Raw genomic sequence first — 19,720 nt, 5'->3', positions numbered from 1 at the left:
GCTCGCTAGCTCCGAGAGGTGATGGTAGAGAAAGACCCCTTAAATCCACCTCAACACTCACTCTCACACACACACACACACACACACACACCACCAACAATCCTGTGGAGAGCAAAGCATCAGAGGATCTTGAGGGGGAAACGGTCTCTGGTGTACAGTGCACTGAGAGGATCTGTGCCATTTCTCTCCTCTTGGTGCAGCTTGCATGTGTGGTGACGGATGGCAGCCATTTTGTTTTATGCATTAAAGATTCACTGCGTCCCCCTCGCGTCTTGATATTTTTTGAGGTCATCCCTGGAGAGCACGATGAAAACAAACATAATCCACACACCTGGGTTTTGATTTGTTCTCTTTCCTTTAAGAAATTATTTTGTTTTCCTGTCAAACATCATTTATTATTCATTAATTGCATTTAATTCATGTTTTGTTTTTTTCCCCCTCCCTAACACAAAGCCAGAAGTAATGATGAAGCTACAATCTGCTCAGGGTTGAGGGGGAAAAAAGGAAAACACTGGCAGAGATGGAAATTTCTGCACATGGAAAAAAAATGGAGAAGCATGGTTTGTTTGTCTCCAATAGAGCATGCTAGCTCCTGAGTGCTATATATAAAAGTTTCAATATAATGTCTATTCATCCCAGGGCTGAACGTATTACCAGTGGCATATCAGCCACAAGAACTAACCTGATAGAATCTCTCCACTCTTCCAAATCGCAGACAAAACATTGCAATCTAGTGGCTGATTGCAGCTATTTTCTTGCTTCTCTCCTTAGCCGAATTGTTTCCTGGCCCTCACGAATTGAGTTTATCAGATGTTGAACAATGGAATAGGGATGGTTTATCAGGTGTTAAACAACAGAATAGAATATTGTGGAAAAAAGGTCACAACTTTTCACAAAACTCAAAACCAAACTTTGTTTCAATTCCATTCTGAGAAGAGGGCACAAAACCTTTAGATGTGAAAAAAAAGAAAGTCCTGGGTTCTTTGGATGCACTGCAGCGTTTCCACACATCTCTTGTCGAATAGCCCTGACGCGTGGGAGGGTGCCATTTTATTTTCAAATGTATTTATTCATGGATCTGACATTTTAAACAACCTCTGCGTGCCTGCAGAGTTACAAAGCAAGCTAATTTTCTATCATATTCCATAGGTTTAAGGCTCTATCACGTTCCATATACTGTTAGATCTGAGCGCTATCCGCTTGCTGTCTTTCTCTCTTCGCCTCCTGCACTCCCAGACCCTGAACCTGAACTTGGGAGTGCAGGCATAGATTTATATGCATGCCCCTCCTTTGATGACAGGGTAAATATTCACACAGACAGCCAAGGTGCCCCCGTCATTACCCATGTGCTGTGTGTTTGCCCACCAGTTAAATTCTTAGGGGGATTGTTTGGTGAGATGAATGGGGCCAAAGTGCTGAAGGACGTATCGGAGTTCAGCAAACAAAACCTCCCCAGATTGGCTCAGCAACAGCTCGGTCCAGTGGGCAAAGTTAGCAGCGAGGAGGTGAGAAGGCGGGGGGTAAAAAAAAAGAGCCGTTGTAGGGTTTTGCCTGTCAATTAAGGCTGCCGTGAATGGCTGGGAGGTGGGGAGCGCTCGGCGGTGCTTTCCATCTCTCTGGTCCTGTTGGATCCTTGGAGATAGCCGAGGTGCCGTTCACCTCAAATAGGAAAAACCCTGTCAATATTCAACTATTTAATAACCCTGAATGTGCTGCTCACGGTGCCTTTTGAAGACTGTGGGGTCTGCATTTCCCTTTGATGTACATTCATTGTCAGACTCTCTATCTGAAATCTTCGAAGATGGAATTGGTGACATTTTCTCTTTTTTCATTCATTCAATCCAACCTCAAAGGTTTCCAGCAGTATTTCTCTAGTCCAAGATGCTTTGTTGTATGTGTGTGGGGTGGAGGGGGGACTCAAGTTGGCTGTAGTTCCCCACTAGGATTTCTATCACTGGGTAATGGAACACCAGGAGATTTAGGCAAGGATGTTACTGACAAAATATATATATTTTGATGTGCCTTGCCTGCTTAAGCATAGACCTCGGTGTCTAGATTGCTCCAATTTAGTTCCTTTTTCCAAAGTCGGAAACGCAAAGGTGCATTGAAGCACATTTACACACAGGAACCTTCTTTCTCTCCACACACACACACAGACACACACACACCCACACACACACCCACACACACACACACACACACACACACACACACACACACACACACACACACACACACACACACACAGACAGCGCTCAGTTGTTATTGTTGATTTGTAACATAGTTTACATTACACTTTTAATGCCTACATCCCAGTATCTTCACTTACTGTAATTATGTATTGTATGTATTAATATACTGTATTATATTATATTTCATTTTCTCTGTGTTCCACCTACAGGATTAAAATTGCAAATCTGAAAAGAGGAGGGGATCTGGATTGTGTTCTTTGGCCCTAAACATCACAGTTAATGACGTATTAATCTTGATTTGCTTAATGATAAAGTTAATTTGGTGGTCGAGGTTGTGTAAGCTGTAGCACCACTGTGCACTCATAAGGAACCCACCGATAAGGCATGAAGTTAACAAAAACAGCTCAAAAAGCTTTTGTAGCAGATTTTATCATCGTATCACCAGCAGCACAAAAAGGTGAACTCTGGATATGCTTCCTCTAATGTCGGTCAAGGTTGTCAGTTTTCCTCTAGGTTCTGGCTTTGCTCCTTTTACCTTTAAAAGCTTTTTTTCCTGTATTTTATAAAAGAGGGCGTAGCTGTTGGCTGTGGTGTTTCTTCTGCTTAGCTTCCAGCTTTTCATTCAAAGGGAGGCAATTCTCTTTCTGTTTAGGTTATATAATATTTTTATAATATTATATTTTTTATTATAAATCTAGAATCAGCAGACTTTGCTTATTTTTTTGCTGAATTTGTCCGTGTGTCTTTTTCTTATTGATACTGCATGGAAATCAGGTTTGACTAGCACCAATTGAAACTCCATTGTGGTACATATGATATGTCATAAATGCAGCACTAGTGTGTGTCATTAAACAGCTCCTGAATACAGTGCTTACAACACACACACACGCACGCATGCACACACACACACACACATACAGATCAATACTGAAGAAAAAAACTGCATTAATACTGCTTATTTTGCAGCTAATATACTCAAAACGTATCTGAGAATGACATGGTATGAGATTTTAGCGGTTGTTTTAAACGGTCACAAACTAGAATGGCTCTCAGTAGAGTGTATACCTCTGCCAAGGCCCAATCCCCTTGAATTCAGTCAAGCCTTTAATCCAATATTAAATAAAACACCAGTTTTTTATTTGGATCCTCATCAAATTGTACTAATTCATAGATACCAGCCACCTAAATATGCCTGATTTTTTACATCACGATCCATGCATTATTTCCTGGTATCCCTGCCCACTTTATCCAATCAGGACAGAGAACTCTGTAAAGAGGTGGTCCTTTCTGCTCGTGAACATGCAGAGAGCAAGATCCTCCTGTTTGCTGCTATGTCTGGCTATTACCACGTTCATGTGGTGACGTAGCGATGTGGGAGGGGATTGCTGACCGCAAAATGGATAGGAAGATAGCTTATACCACAACAACACTTCCAGCAGCTTTTAAAGAAAATGTGAAAAATAACGCCCTATCTTGCAACAATTCCTGGATCCGTCCCTTTACCCTGGATGCACATCAAAAGTTAATGGGGTCTAGTCTGGGCTAAGACACATCATCCAAGTTTGTTGTAAATCTATTCAGTAGTTTTTGTGTAATCCTGCTGACAAGCCAACCAACCAACCAACCAATGGACATGGGCAAAAACACAACATCACTGGCGGACTTAATTGAACCTCAAATGTGTTGAAATCTTAATGGGACTGTTTTCTTAGCAGTATATTTCAAGACTTTGTTTATTCATTGTTGGCAGACCAGCTTTTGTAGAAAGGAAAATCACTGCTCTCACCTGGAACGACCACAAAGGCAAAGCAGTTCATACTGATGTCTTATTGTCTGACCTACCAGACAGATTTGTCAGACTTAGAATTAATCACAATAAGCAAACTATAGTAGTAAAGTGAATTAAGGACTGGTGTACTTTTTCGCTGAAAGTATAAACTGCAGTGCCTCGGCTTGTAAAAAGATAGCAGAATGTTGAAGTTACGGCGATCGCATGAACACCTTTCTCCCTTCCGCTTTGAACTTGACCTCACTTTTACATTGACTTCAAAGGCTGGTTGTTACGCAGCGTTCTTCAGCTCGATGATAGCACCCGCTTCTTGACCTTTCACTTCAAAATGTACAATAAACACACAAAACGTGTTTATTGGGATGCTAAGACACCTGAAAAACTCAAAGCGAAACCCTGAGCCGAGGCAGTTACGATACAGTGTATGCAGTACTCGTGCAAGCAGAGTCTCTGTGAAATGAATAGCGTGGACTTTCCCTCACTATAAAGTATCTTTCAAGGTCTGTCTGGAGGAGGACATAACTATAGAGCCCACACTCCAGAGCATGCAGCTGTAATGTCTAACAACTTCCTCCATTTCTCCTCCTCATATTCGGCTAATTTGAGTCCTCCCGTCTCTCTGTGGTGCTGTGTGCTCTATACATCTTCACCCACCATTCCCTCACATTTTCACTCTGTGCACTCTCACTCTGGAGGACCTATACACTGGCAGATAAGAGGAAATGAAGTCTCGTCTGCACAATTTGAAGCGCTGCTTTGAAGCTGAATGTGAAATAGCAGCTCCGCTCCTCTCTGCTCCTCTCCGGCTGGTAAAATAAGGGCCCTCTCGTTAAAAGCACTTTACCTGTGCTCCCTCTATGGATCATTGCTCTCATTAAACAGATTTGGGGTTACATTCAAATTACAATTACTCCAAGCACTATCTGTTAATGGGCACAAGGGTTGAAAGAGTAAGAGAAATGTTTCTGACATTTCTTTTTATATCTCTCTTTGAGCCGGGTTGAGAACACATCAAAAGGTGTAAGGTGAAGCATAAACTAACCTAAACCTGAATGGGGATTGATTTCAAAGATGTGTAATATCGAACTGTACCTGAAATCACAGTCAGAAAATTTAAACTTTACACTAGATTTTAATCTTACGGTCTGCTGGAAACAGTTACTTATATGATGATTGTATTTTTAAAATGCGGAATTGAATTTTCTCTGCGGGCTGAACGGGTAACTGGAGCACAGTCTTGCCCTCGTGTGACCTTTCAGTACTTACCGAGTGAGTTTTTTCTGTGCTTGAATATGCAACACACATTACTGTGTGTCTGTGCGAGTGTGTGTCTGTTTGTCTGTGAAGTGTTGTATATGTACCACACTGTGGAGAACACCCCCTGGGTCCTACTGCACAATGCCAAGAAGAGCACAGGCAAGATACTTTCATCTGCTCACCACAGAGATCCTGCTGGGTGTGTGTGTGTGTGAGGGCATAAGTGTGGTGTGTGTGTGTGTGTGTGTGTCTGTGTGTGTGTGTGTGTGTGTGTGTGTGTAGTATTTGAATGGTAAATGAAGGAGATATGTCACCCTGGGCTCTGCAACACGGAGAGGAAATATACTTTTGTGCTGCAGATAGAGATGGAGATAGACTATTCCTAATTTGACACTCGATCATTCAGATTTAACAATATTTAAATGACTGTTTGCACTTTGCACCAAGTCTTTCTCAGATAAAGATAAACCTCTTTAAAACTCACAGACTCATTGCTTCCTCTGAGAGTTTCCTTTAGTTATTAACCTGCTGACTGCCTCCGGAAAAGAGAGCGATATTAAGTTTTTCATTAATGACCAAAAGAAAACCAGAAGGTGGATTTTCTCATGATGCACTTTGTGTATTTGAGAAAAACAGAATACACAGTAGGCACGCAATTTAGCATTTTGTGTGTCTTTGCGAGCATGCATGCGGTTGCACGCTCGCTGCTGCCATTGCATGTGTTTGCGTATGCCGTTTTAGTGTATGTGTGAGGGCCTCTCCTGGTGACAGCCTAGGGCAATAGCACAGGATGTAATCCCATGTATGCCTCCAGTCTCTTAGCTGCCTGCGTAGATGTGGAGGAACGTTTTAGCCCCTGCAGTGTGCCGTAGGGCACAAGTGCTCACCCTCCTGTACTGCTAACAGACAGCAGCTTCCTGCTGCAGTTCCAACACACTTTCCTCCAAGCTTTCACCATCTGTGTGAGGCTCTTTATACACTCCCTATCTGTGTGGCACAGTTCAATTTGGAGCAATTAGAGGTGGCTTAGGAGAGAGACATTTGCCTCTGACAGCCGTTATATTGAAGTACGCACACTTTCACACATTTGTATCAGTGTCTGGAGGTGAGGAGCACTCTCTTGCTTGAAAATCAAATCATGTGCTTAATGTATAGCATTATCTTGATTGGCACTTGGTTGTGGAAAAGCTAAGAAATGTAGTGAGTAAAACATGCTTATAGTGAAGCCAAATGTCGTGCATTGATTGAAAAGTGCAGACATCCTTAGTGCTCAATTCAGGATCAATGACAGGCAATCAAATTTAATTTGAGAAATGAATTCAAGAAAACAGCCCTGACATGAATAGCTTTATTCAGTAGGTGCATAGAAATTCTATCACTTGAAATAAACATCAATGGAAATTATCAGAGCTTTTTCTGTGTTCTAAAAATAGTCGAAGCAGATTTCCTGATAAAAAACCAAAACTAAGCAAAGTTTAGAAAAAGATTTGGGCAACCTTGGGCTGCGTCAGTGGAATAATCCCACCCATGCCCTAAAAGCATTCTGATGTTGGGTGAAGGTACTTCTCCACCTTTTGAAAGGAACAAACAGAAACTCAAGCCCTGAAATTATAGATATTAATACATGAGCACGCTATCCAGAGAATCTCTGGACTCACCTTTATCTCTTACATCTCTTATCATTTCTGAATCACGGAAAATAAAAAAGCCATTGTGTGTTCGGGCTGCTATACACCAGCGTTGTGTGTGCAGGTGTTGATTTGCGCCTTCTAGTTTTTGAAGATGAATTTTTGGAAATGAAATATGTCAAGCGAATGATTTTTTAAGCATCCCAGTCAGCAGGATAAAATGGTGGCAGTTAATGTTAACTCAGCATACTTCATATGTGTACCTGTCATAGGCCTGTGTACCATATGTATCATATCACATCCACATTGCGAGTTTGTAATCGTCACACCACTTGATATTTTGAAGGAGACCTGGGGACGATTTACAGCCATGTTTGCGGCAATCAAAACAGGTATTTTAAGCCAAAACAGAATCCTTTCCAAACCCTAACCAAGTGTTTTTTCCCCTTTACCTGTCCAGACCATAAGTAGAGTTATCACTGTCACAGTTTGAAAAAATAGTGAGGACCACAACACAAAACACACAAAGGCAGCCAGGTGTAAAACACAAAGCAAGCTTTATTCACGAAGCTGCTGTCTAAAATCTATAGTCAACAAAATAACAAAAACAGGCAGGGGCAAATCCACAAAAATCCAGAGAGAAATACAAAAAACAAAAGGAGTACAAATCAGAAACTCTGGGAACACAGGAAGGAATCCAAAAACACAAGACAAAAAATATGAGGAGAAACACAGAGACACCGGGAACAAAACACAGGACACAGGACTGACGTGGGAAAAACAGAACAGACGAACTGACAATGAGAGAAAGACAAAGGAATTTAATAAACAAGAGGCCATTCAGGGACAGGTGAAACTAATCAGGACAATCACAAGGGAGGGAAACCAACAGAAAGACAGGGAGCAACACAACATGGCATATGAGGATGAACCTTTCAAAATAAAACAGGAAACAACAACTAAACCAAACACCCAAACCATGACAATCACAGTATGAAATTGAAAATTGAACCTAAAGAAATGCAAAGTTTCAACATATCGGTGGTTTGCAAGAGTGTACATTTCCAACACTTATTCTGGTGCTTTTCATGATCAACAGTGTATAATTACATTCATTTGATTTTGTCGCTGGGGCTTCTGCCTTTTACAGTGAAACCTGTCGTAGCCTATTTCCATTCTGACTGTGTCCTTATCCTTTCAATTGGTTTATTATTACCAATGGCCTGACCTCCTGAGGTGTGTACCGAGAGTTCTGATGAGGTTGTCGAGGAAGGCTAGAGGAGTGACAGGTGGTCTTGCTGATAACTATCCATCCACCCCCTTCCATCTCACCATGGTCCAAACCTCAACCACTAATCTCATCTCTGATGTCCACACTTGCAACAGAACACAGTAGAAAGGTAGATCAATAGGTGTCATGATCGATAGGTCAGAATGAGGAATCACTGAAAGGTCAGCGCCGATCGATTCCCACATTATTGCACTGCAACCTCTCAGCTGTTGTGTGTTGGTCATTAACTATGAACCCCTGCAGGATGCCAGCACCCCTGCGTACTTTTAGTAACATCAACTAATCCTAATTATTAGTTCCGCTCTGGCTGGAGGGCCGGAAGACGACATTTTCTTGATCTGTGTGTGATGTGTTATGTTATGATATCTGCCTGGCCCTTACACCCCTGACCTGTCTCTCTGTGAGACAGTTCCTCGTTAGAGAAAGTCAGCTCGCCCCCTGCTGCATGTAGCCGCTGCCATACAACCATCATTAGTGAGTGACAGTGCTAGATGTGGCTGCCACACAGCAAGGTTCTCGGACCAGCATTCTTGAGCTCCAGGAAGCTGTCCTGGAGCTGTGTGGGGTCCAGAACATGAATCTTACACCACTCAGCTCAGAGCAGTCCAAGTCCACCATAGAGCTTAGCAAGACATCCACCTGAGCTCTCTGCTCTGTAGGGGAAGAAGACAGGATCACCCAGTTGAGCCAAATCTGATTTTCACCTCTGTCTAGACTGCTGTGAAGCTCTGATGGAGTTTTGACTGGCTTTAGCAATCCAGTGTCGTGGGGGTGACAAAATGGATGACAGGGGTCAGCTTAGGTGAGAGGCTCACGGAACGTAGCTCTTCTGTATTTTTAGACATCGCTAATAGAGACGTGACTAATTATTTTACAGCAGGTGATCATAACACACCAAAGAAAAGCAAAAATACAATCAACTTTGAGTTAGCATGGAAATTAAAGCATTCTACAATACAAATTGAACAAATTGAAAACCAGATACTGACATGCATGTTCAGCCCTGAAAAAAAATCAGGCCTGCGCCGTGGCCAACCATCTCCACAGCTCTTTTTTGACCCTCTAAACCCGTTTTGTCCAGCACCTCTTCCCTGAAATGGCATTAGCATAAATCTCCAGCCCATAGAGGTAATGATGGCGTGAAATTATGGCTGCCTCAGCAGACCTTATTCCCCTCTCTGCTCTCCCTCCCTCTGGGTCCAAGGCCCCAGCCTTCGACTGGGACCATCTCCCATGCCTTCTTTCTCTCCTTCCTCTCCCTCTCTCTTCTCCTTTGCCTCCTAGTTCCATTCAAAGGGAATGTGTAACTGAATTTGAAATTGAGTGCCCTTCTTTCAAGGACCACAGCTAATGAGACGTTTTGCCTTGAAATCCAGGCTGGATGGGGGGAGACCCTGATGGGTGGAGATGATAGCCACCCTGTACGTCAGGTGTAAAGCTGTCCGGATCACTCACCGCTGAGAAGAGGGGAAGGGGCTTTCTATAGGGGTGAGAAATAAGGATAAGCCTTTATAAAATGAGCACCCTTCTCTGGGTCACCTGGGGCTGCCATTGTGAGGCCAGGAGCCGACCTGAAATAGTACGCCTGTGTGATCTGCATCTATGTGCAGAGAGACCAGCCAGACCTCCCCCTTTTGCATACATGTATTAGGAGCTATATTGAAAAAAAAGAAGCCCATAAGGGTCTGGAGAGAGATAGGAGGTGACAATTAGATTGAGATGGAAGAAAGTACACTGGAGTGGGTCAGAGTGAGTTGAGGAAGGATGGAGTGTGAAGAGATGGAAAGGGGGTCGGACCCATAGAAACAGGTATACTTGACAGTTTGCGGTCCGGGGATCATCCGTGAGACGCTGCATGGGTGCAATGATGAAAGGAATCGAGAGCTTTGCGTCCTAGGGGTTCTCCCTTTAATCAGGGGCCCCGAGGAGAGAACCTTGCAGCCTATGGGCCCCTGGCCGCTGCTAGCCACTGTCATGCTAATGAAAGAGGCTCAGCGTGTGAATGAATGGAGAGGCTAGCTTGTTACCAGCGTGCTAATTAATGCATGCAGCAGGGGTGTGCGTGCGAGAAAAAGGGTTTTATGCATTTTAATCAGGTGTCTGTGTACGTGTGAGTGTGTGTATGCGTGTCAGGATGACAGGGATTTGAGGCATGGAGTGAGACGGATGTGCGACCGGGATTAAAAATAGGGGCTCAAGAGTGCAGAACACAGCAGATGCATCTTGGAATAATGTAGAAATAATTTGTTGGAAATTACCCGAAGTCGAGACTGTGACTCAAGTCTGCCTCTCCTCATCTTACTGCTCTGTAATAATACATCTCTCAGCTTCAAAGTACTGCTAAAAGCACCCTCGTGCTAATTTAGACTGCACTGGCTACTCAAAAAAGGTGTGCAGATTGTGTGTATTTTATCATTAACTGATCAGGAGCTGTAATAAATTATTTCTATTGTTATAGTATTATTCATTAATGCATTACATTTACATGACTTCCTCAGCTGCAGCCTGCACCGTCTCCATCATTGTGTGCTGGAAACAATCCTGTCTGATTTACTTTCTCACAACTAGCTACGTCACATTAACCACTGTTTATCAGTGCTCTTGTGTCTGTCATGTCCCAGACTATGTGACAAAAAATTATCCGTGGAGATCTGTTAAGGGTCTCACCCCAGACAACCCTTTCTGTCTACGCGACGTTCCCACGGACGGATAGATGGGGGACTTGTGGATGGCCATAGGAGCAGCATATGGCCCGAGGCGGCAGCATTGTCTAAGCTGTTTGAGTAAGATAAAAAAAAAATCGCATTGTTGCACGTGTCACTCAGACAAGACGTAGGGGCGTGTGTCAGGGCAAAGGGAATGCCTTCGAAGTCCCTGACCTTTTAATTTGCTGGTGGCCTCTCCCACAGACCTCTGTGTCGGCCGTACAAGCCCCATTCAATTATTTGGGACTCTATCAATCTCATCGGTATTGACAGGGGACATGTTTGCCAGGTTCATTTTGACTGATGTAACCCAGGAGGAAAATCCATACGCAGACATTTCTTTTTTGTTAAAAAATGCCCACACGTATAAGAATGGTTCTGCTTTAAATTAGGTTAAATGCCGTGAGGTTACAGCCTGCGAGAGAATCACCACAAGGCCTGAAATGTGAAATTGACAAGAATTAAAATTATTTTCTGGAACGTTCACATGAATATCTCAGAGGGTGTGACCCAGTACAAACGTGATACACTGCTCTACTTTTTTTTCCCCATCAATCAGTTATCCTCAATTTTTAACAGCCACTTGGAGTCATTTGCAGTTTAAGATCTTATCTTTTGCTCAAAGTCAAAATATCATTTAGATTTGATCAAATAGTGGCGTAATTTTAACAGCTGCTGCAAATCAATTATTTAAAAACATGTACTTCAATTACCAGCTGCAACAACCTTCATGCATTTCTGTTCCGTCCGTATTTAAGGCCTTTACTTCTGTGCTGAATAACAGAAATCACTGTAGGTCACTGTCTCACGTCATATGTGCGACACACACTGGAGCTTCCTTTATTTTGTTCCACCAGCACTGCCTCCTGTATCCCATCCTACCCCCAACCTTGTCCACCCTGTAAAGTGCCATTATAAAAATGTCAAGGGGTCCCTCTCTCTCGTCCTGCCTGTCAAAATCATGTGCCATTATGCAAATCAGCGTGTGAACACACACTCTCAAAGATTTACATAGCCTATATGGGCTATAGGCAATGGTGAATTCAGATGATTACAGAATTAATCTCAGAGATACATATTGCGTGTGAACATTTATGAAAATAAGGGAATATTTTACATTTGCCCTTGAAGGTTAAAGCATTATCGCTGCATTAACATGTGTGTGTGGTAGCTGCGGCTCAGGAGGGAGAGCGGGTCGTCGACTAATCACTGGGTTGGTGGTTCGATCTCTGTCTTTGGGCAAGCTGCACCCGATGGGCAGGCCAGCGCCTTGCATGGCAGCCACGATGCCAACAGTGTGTGTGTGTAAAATGGGTGACGGAGGGCAAATTGCAAAATGCTTTGACAGTTAAGGTAGAAAAACACTAAATAAGTACAGTTCATTCACCACCATTTTTAACAACATAATGTCTTTGTCATCTCTGTCCAAAGGCAATTTTTTTCAAATTAAACATTTGTATATTTACAGTCTTTTGCCATTTTTTTCAGGACAAAAAGCAATTGTTATGATTAGATATGATAGAATAGACTTTATTGATCCCTCACTGGGGAAATTCACTTGTTACAGCAGCTCAGTAGTTATAAGCAGAGGGAAAAACAGCGATTCAGTGATAGATAAATTAATAAAACAAGACAAAAACATGCTAAAATAGAATAATAGGAAAATAAAGTAAAAATATTAATAATAAAGACTATGTACACTATTGTTCTTTCATATACAGATGTGACTAAGAAGGACAATTGCACATGATAATTGCACCCATAGTAATAGTAATACGCACATGGTGTGAAGCAATATACAAAAAACAAAACAAAAAGCCAAACAGCTATGAATATAAGTGCCTATAATGTGAATATAGGTACATCGCATCGGATTGGTTGACTGCAAACTCTTCAGAGTAAGTATCATTTTTCTTTAAAATAGTATAGATTGAAAGATCACCAAGTCTAGAACTTTTTAAATGAAAATCTGAAGCAAAAAGATAGATGAACAAATCCCAAATCTGTCCGGCCTTCAGTCCAATTCCACTCAGTCCGACACATGCTCAAATTTGAATATATTCTCCAAGTTAAGAGGATTGTCATCCATTGATACTTTTCATTGAAGAGATCATGCTAAATGGTCCAGTGCCAGAACCCTCTTAAATTGGGTTTAAAGTGATTTTCTCGGTGACTATTAGATATAGAAGTGCATACAGTATGTGATTTTATCCTTTTACATTTCTTAACTCTTTCCTCTTTCACTGGACTTAAATGTCTGTGTTTGAATTGCAGTGTCTGGAGTGGTTTTGCGGCTCTGCGGAAATGGAAATAGTATGCGTGAGAAAAGAGGGAAAGAGGCACATGGAGAAATATGTAATTTTTGGTTGGAAAGCATGAATGTGCTTGAAGTGGAGGTCAGCCCTATAATGTAACCATTTGGAGGGAGGATCATTAAAGCCATTTACCATGACTTTCACTGCATGGCTTCTTAAGTAATGACAGAGGTCTTCCTATCGAGGGCAAGTGAATAGAGTTACGTGTATCCTTCTGCCGCACCTGTACTATACAGAACGTTTCATTGCAGGAAATCATAGAAGGACAGATAACTGCTGCTCTATGACACATCAGGGTATCCATTAGCTGCAGAAAGAGCACGAGAGAGAGAGGAAGAGAGAGAAAGAAACAGAGATTGGGCCTTGTGTTTTGACAGCCCTGAACCAGAATATTGCTCCATTGTTTGTTTCTCAGAGCAGAGGAGTCATGGATGTGGTTTGAGTGACAGTGAGTCCGATGTACGCTGACATGTGGAGCTGCTTCACATTTCCTCTAATTGCTCCGCATTGCCCGAGCTTGGCACACATGTAGAGCATGGTAAGAGGCGCCTCTTTTTAGGTCGAAACAGAGGGTGCTGTGATTTGGCATACAAAGAGAAAAGCAGGCACGGGGGGTAGAAGAAGAGCAGGAGGAGGAGTAGAAGGGCTTGAAGAGGAGGTATTCTATTATTCCTGATAGACTACTCTGAAGGACAGAGAGGTGATGGCCTTGCTTGTACAACTCTGTGGCATAATAATGTCCTGCATTAAATCTCCGGCCAGTTAAAGCAGATATAGTGCCAGCACACCAGATATATGACATCAGGTCCAGTCTACCAATCAGGTGTCAGCTATAGGTTTTGTGGAAATAAGCAAATGCAGAAACAAAGACGTGGATGTGAGGGGGACAATACAGTTGCATACATGGCATTGGTTTTGATTCATGGTGTGCTGAAAAGCACGGAGATTGGAGGAAATCCTTGTAAGGGAGGGAAAAAAAGCCTCTATCCTTGCTGATGCTATTTTAATTAAATAGTTGCTAGGTTACATCGCACAGAACGACAGGGGTGGGTGGTGTGGCACAGGCGCCCGGGTGAGTGGAATGGTGTGTGTGTGTGTGTGTGTGTGTGTGTGTGTGTCTGTGTGTGTGATGGGACATGTCCCTGAACAATGAAAGCACATCCCTTTTTTCCACACCCAATCTATAATAAGGATTTCAAATGTGAGACATATTGACATGAAATACAGTGAGAGCGATTTTACACTCTCTAAAACTCCCTCTCCCTCTCCGTCGCTCTCTCCCCATATTTGTCTGCCTTTTTCATTTTTCTCTCACAGATCAGAGGGTGGGGGGAAGCCCCCTTTCATCTCTGTGACAGTGCTTTTCACCTCCACTGGTGACTTACCGAGGACTAGTGCTCCCATTGCACCCTGGGATGCCAGACGGTAGAGAATGCCACGGGCCTGTGTGCCCTGGCAACCGTTCCTGTTTCAGATACACCCCCTCTCCGACACACATACACACACAACTCCTCCAGCGTCCTTTAGCTCTCCACTCCCAGCCTCCATCCAGGACTCTGACCACACAGAAACCCAGACAGGGCACTGATGGATGGGGCTGGAGACAGCAGAGAGTCCCTTGATGTTGGAAATAAATCTGACAGGCCCTACTGGATAAGGCCAAGCATAATTTTTCTCATTGACTTCAGGCCGAAGGGTGTGTGTGTGTTTGTGTGTGTGTGTGTGTGTGTGTGTGTGTGTGTGTGTGTGTGTGTGGGTTTGTCCTTTTTTCCACACCCTTTTCTTTATTTCCACCCTCCCTCATCTCCACCCCAGCCCTTCTCTCATCCTCCACTTCTTCCCTCTATGCCAGCAGAGATAATGCCATAATTTACAGCTCTGCATTGTAGAAGATGAATGATAGTTGCTTTTTCTTGCTTAATATGCATTCACCACTGCCAGATAATAGTCTTTTTGTAGGAAGAATAAAAGAAATGCCTTCAAAAGGAATTTTTATGTTATATTCTCCCCCTAATGTGCTAAAAGTGATATATAATTCTCAGTCTTTCATTAGAAACAAAATTGATAATGATGAAAGTGTGCTCCGTTTTTCTATAGCTGTTCCTTTTTCATATTCTTGAGTGAAATATTGCAGGGTGAAAAAAAGTTAGCTTTTCAGTTTTTTTTCCCCTCAAAGTCTCCTGAGTGTATGTGGAGCTGGCTGGGAAAGAAAAAAAACACACAGACACACACACAAATAATTTCGCAAATGTCTTTTTTGCAAAAACATTCACTCTTGATGCATATACAGCATAAATATGTATTCCATGTCTCAGTCACAAACAGCCTTTTCTCTTTTTACGTTCACTTCCATGTCTCCCCAGCCGACGGAGCATTCCAAGAGACCGGGGCTGCAGTCTGTGTGTGTTTCTGCACCGAGAGAAGCCGGGAGCCCAGTGTCCAGGGGCCACATTCCCTCGGGACATCTCTAAATGACCTGCTCCCCTCCTCCGTGGTTCCAGCAGGTCGCAGCGAGAGGTCAGAGGTCATTTGAAGCAACATGGTGTCAATGTGTGACACTCTCACAGACAAACAGGATCAAACGGCAAATTAACTCTCCGAACAAGGTCATGGTTCGAATTTTGTTTGAAGGATTGACAAGATTCCTGCGCAATTGTTCACGGTTATTTAGGTTTTGAATTTCCTGTTTCAATATGACAACAGTTGTTTATTTGGTTTTTCATTTCAGCTCTCAGAAAGTGTAAACATATTTTGTTTGAGATGCACAGAGTTTAAGAAACCGAGAACATACAGTTTAAATGTGTAAATACTATGATGAATGCCTTTTTTCTCTTTGCCAAGTCAAATCCAGTCGACCGAGGATGACGGTAAAAACAATTCAAATGACAAACCAAAAAACAAGATATGGTCAGATAGGGTATTGTTATTGGAGTGTCCCTTAATATCACAGAATATGCCATCAAGAGAGAGTAAAACATAAACACAATGCTCTGTTTTTTCATGTCTTCCAAAAGAAGCATGCAAACATACACTGCTTGTGTATCAATATCATCAGATGTGTTCACAGTCATGCGGAACACATACATGGTATTCAAGGTATAAGCTAACTGACAGGCTGAAAACACATGTCTCCCTTTATCCAGATCAATGTTCCGACTTCCCTGCCTTTAATTCCAATCAGTTTTACATTTCCTGAAAGCAGCGCCAAGTTACATTGTCTTAATTAGGAACACAGCCTGGCTTTACAAAAATGTGTGGGAGGACCTGCAGGTTGAATTGCTCCGTGAATGCAATGTGCATCATCAGCCTAATAAAATATAACACTGAAAATTAAGTCTGTTGGACCTGCGGCACACAGAACAACAGAATCCCTGAAGCAAAATTATGCAGGTTTCAGTTGTGTGTGTGCGTGTGTGTGTTTACATAAGTGCATTTGCTAGAGCGTAGAGCCACAAAGGAGGCGATTATAGAAATGTGTTTGTTACTGTATTAATTCTTTCTTTCCCGCAAAAAGAAAATGTGATGTAGGCTGTGGCTCCTTTGTCCTAGTTTGAGCACCACGTTCGCCAAAGTGCATCAAAGTGTCAGCAATTCAAACATGAAAAATGGATGAACACAATGGTGCATTTCTCACAATTTTTCTAATAAACTGTCAATCAAACTGCACCGTGAATGACACTAATATCATATGATGCAGCATCCCATATCAAAGATCTCACCGATGCTCGTTCCCCCTTTGGCTCAATCTGAGGCCTGTCCTCCCCTCTTATTATCACCACCATCACTCGGACATGAAAGGAGAGAAACAAGTGCCGCACCATTGCCAAGGAGAAACCTTGATCTCGGAGCATTTGCATTCGCCACCTAGTTCCGCTGGATGTATGAACGCGTTACCAAGGTGCTCTCTGATTGGATGGCACTGAGAAGCTGGCATTCTTGCTAATGCTCAAAGCAAAGCAGGCTCTCCCCCTCCCCCCTCCACACACTGTCACACTCATTTGGTGGCACTAGGGGGCAGTCCACTCTGTTGGTTGTTATTGTTGAGGAGGCATCTACAGGAGGATTTTCACCAAGAGAAAGAGGACACAGCAAGAGCTTAAATATATATATATATATATATATTTATATAAATCATTTAGTCATTCATGTCAGTTTCTTGAAAAATCTATTAGGTTTCTGTGAGCTTAATGTCCTGCTTTTTCACCATGAAAGGCATTAAGCTGTGTACAGTCGTGCTGCTTTTGCTAATTAATTTGGAATGTACCATTAATTTGTTCAGCACACTTTTACAGTAAATCATGTATTACATAAAGAAGACACAGAATATGGAATTTGCTTGTCTTGTTGGGTTAATAATACTCTCAGAGGAGCGCTAAGTCTAAAGTTAAATGCATCTCAGTGACACAATACGAGATAATTGATAGTAATATATCTGGTGGTGTAAAAAAGGCTGATCTAAAACTGTTAATATGCAGGCTAGTGTTTCTGCTTGCACCTTTTGAGAGAATGATAAGCTGCACTCTTATCACAATACATTTCAGTTTAATCCTCAATAATAATGAAAAACGATGCCGGGATGTATTAGGAATAATAACACTAAATATAATCCATATTAAATTTAAAAAAGGGGGAAAATGTCACTGTTGGTTTACATTAAGCGCCAAAGAGAAGCAATTCATTTAAGCACTAAATACATGGACACACACACACACACACACACACTTCTGAAGGAGCTATACAGTGGCAGTGTGTATAGTGTCTATCAGGAGGCTGCTGATTAAAGGCCCGCAACAATGAAGCATGGAAACCCCAAAGGAACAATGTTCATCTGGAGATGAATTAATGTAAGAGCAGCGGTGATTACCATGAGGGCAGTCAGCCATTTCATATTTCCAGCAACGAGGCAGTGGACCTCAAATTTTAACCATGACGAGATTTAAATGTACTTTGCTTGGCGAGATTTTTTTTTTTTCTTCGCTCATTTTTCCCTGCTTTGCACTGATAACTGGTTCATGTTTAACTCAATTAGGTCATAACACGCAGACAGCTTTATGGATGAACAATATTTCCCATATGCGGGCGTTGTGAATGATGTATGGGTCAGAAAATGTGTGAAAAAATAAAATCCTCCAGAATGCTACATCATCTTTAATGCTGCCCATGTATCTTGGCTCTCTATGTGTCATATTACACTGGATGATACACTTGACCCTGTATATTTGTCTAACATGATTCGAACAATATACCAACTTTGCGCTTTATTTTTCATTATTTAAAAACAACCTTCTCCCCCTCATATTTTATGATGATTTCTCTGAGCTTTACCCTGCAGCTTTTTTAAATGCAGCTTGAATACACTGTGACTTGTTCCTGTATTTACTACCTGCCAATAAACTGCACTGTTATCATAATTATAAATAAAAATTGTAACAATTTTGAATAATGTGGTAAAATTCTTACGCTGTTTTGTGGAATTTATGGAAAAGTTTGAATATTGGTTAAATGATGCCAGTCGACCCACTGCAGCTTAAAAAACACAATTTTAAATGTTTCGTGCTACCTTCTCAGCTGTTGTCATGGTAATGAAAAGGTGGTAATTGCATGTATTACATTTGAGGTGATTGCTACATGCTGATCTCAGTCAGCCAATCTGTAATTGGCACTCAATTCAGCGGGGGGCCGTCTCTGGTTTTGTTATCTTTGTCATAATTCAGATGTATCGTTGTAAAGAAAGTACAAAAAAAATTGTTTAAAAAAAAAAAAAAACAGGTCAGAGGAGTTCAATCAATGAAGAGTGTTCTCCTTTAGGCCTTCAAGATACAAGGTCAGGTCATTCATGAAGTATAGCTGCTGCTTTTCACAATCGACATGAGGGTGGGATCACCATTCTGTGTCAGACAGAAAGCCCACTATTATCGAGTCACCCCTCCAGAAGTTTCTTAGTTCTCCTGGCTGTGTTTGGGACCAAGGGGTGGGGGTCTTCCTGAAGCGGAGCTCCACGCCGCTCTACGGAGAGAAGGACCCTGGTGAATAGGCCCCACTCAAGAGGAATAAAGGAACCTCTTCACTGGTTTGTTTTGGAAGCTGTCTTATTGATCTGTCTACCTATGAATGAATGCATTGGCCCAGTTTTCCCGCTCTTGTGGACAATGGCACTCAAGGCCTGTATTAACTGGCCCGATGTTATTCCCAGAGAATGATGTGCATTAGGAGGAGTTTGGGAACGTTTGTCATTTCATCCCTTCATCTACTCCACTAACCTTTCCCACAAGAATAGAGAAGCCAAACTAAGAAAAGCAAATTGATGGTCAGTGACTGCTTAAATCAATGAAAGTTTGTGCAAGGACATATTTCATGATTTGAGTGATCCTGAAACACAATTACAGTATTATTGAGCACCAATCAAATACTATTAAGGCTAATAAAAAGGGTGGAATTATAAATCGTTTCCGAGACCTTGGGAAACAAAAACGGAGCCAATGAAAATGAAGAGAAAAGCTTGAAGTACAAAGCATTGTTTTGGAAAGAGGATCTTATCTGCTT

Source organism: Pagrus major, chromosome 5 (assembly GCF_040436345.1).
Source record: "Pagrus major chromosome 5, Pma_NU_1.0".
In the NCBI taxonomy this organism is placed as follows: domain Eukaryota; kingdom Metazoa; phylum Chordata; class Actinopteri; order Spariformes; family Sparidae; genus Pagrus; species Pagrus major.
Note: the sequence above shows the minus strand (reverse complement) of the source record.